The following is an 846-nucleotide window of genomic DNA, read 5'->3' on the forward strand; positions in this document are numbered from 1 at the left end:
TCGGGCGGACACAGGTGTCTGCATGAGCCCCTGTCGCTCAGATGCTGGAAGATCAGTTTGAAAAAGGACCGGGGTAAAGAGGGGGGAAGCACCATATATGTGTCCGGGAAGGCGCCCCTCGGGCGGACACAGGTGTCTGCATGAGCCCCTGTCGCTCAGATGCTGGAAGATCAGTTTGAAAAAAGAACCAGAGGATAGAGGGGAAAAACACCATATTTGTGTCCGAAAATAGCTCACTTTGACTCGGACGCGTTCCCTGTGATTTCAGCCTGTCAGACATGGTGCACATAGTAACGAGATGGAGGTGTTTTGGTCGACCAGGTAAAAAACGAAAAATCGAGAGAAGGTAAAAAGTAGGTGAAAAATTAAGCCTCTCTCGTTAAGGTACTTAGAAAAAATCCCAAAAAAAAAATGAACTCCCATTGAAATGAATGGGGAAAATTTTTTTTCTCGTTTTTTTTCTAAGTACAACAACGAGAGAAGGTAAAAAATGGTTTTTTTTAGCCTCTCTCGTTAAGGTACTTAGAAAAAAACCCAGATTTTTTATTTTCTCGTTTTTTTTCTAAGTACAACAACGAGAGAAGGTAAAAACAGGTGCTTTTTAGCCTCTCTCGTTAAGGTACTTGGAAAAAATCCGAGACATGTTTGGTCTTCCCCACTGACAGTGCGCCTTTGCTGGGTAAGTTGTGGACGTGCCAGGCACCCCCGGGACACCGGTGGAACGCGGCCGGACTCGTGGTACTCCAACCCGGGCATAATTTTGGATATTTCCCGGTCCTTTTTTTCCCCACTTTCCCAACTTTTCTTCTGAATCACAGTGCGCCTTTGCTGGGTAAGTTGTGGACA

Source organism: Nerophis lumbriciformis, unplaced genomic scaffold (genome assembly GCF_033978685.3).
Source record: "Nerophis lumbriciformis unplaced genomic scaffold, RoL_Nlum_v2.1 HiC_scaffold_60, whole genome shotgun sequence".
In the NCBI taxonomy this organism is placed as follows: Eukaryota; Metazoa; Chordata; class Actinopteri; order Syngnathiformes; family Syngnathidae; genus Nerophis; species Nerophis lumbriciformis.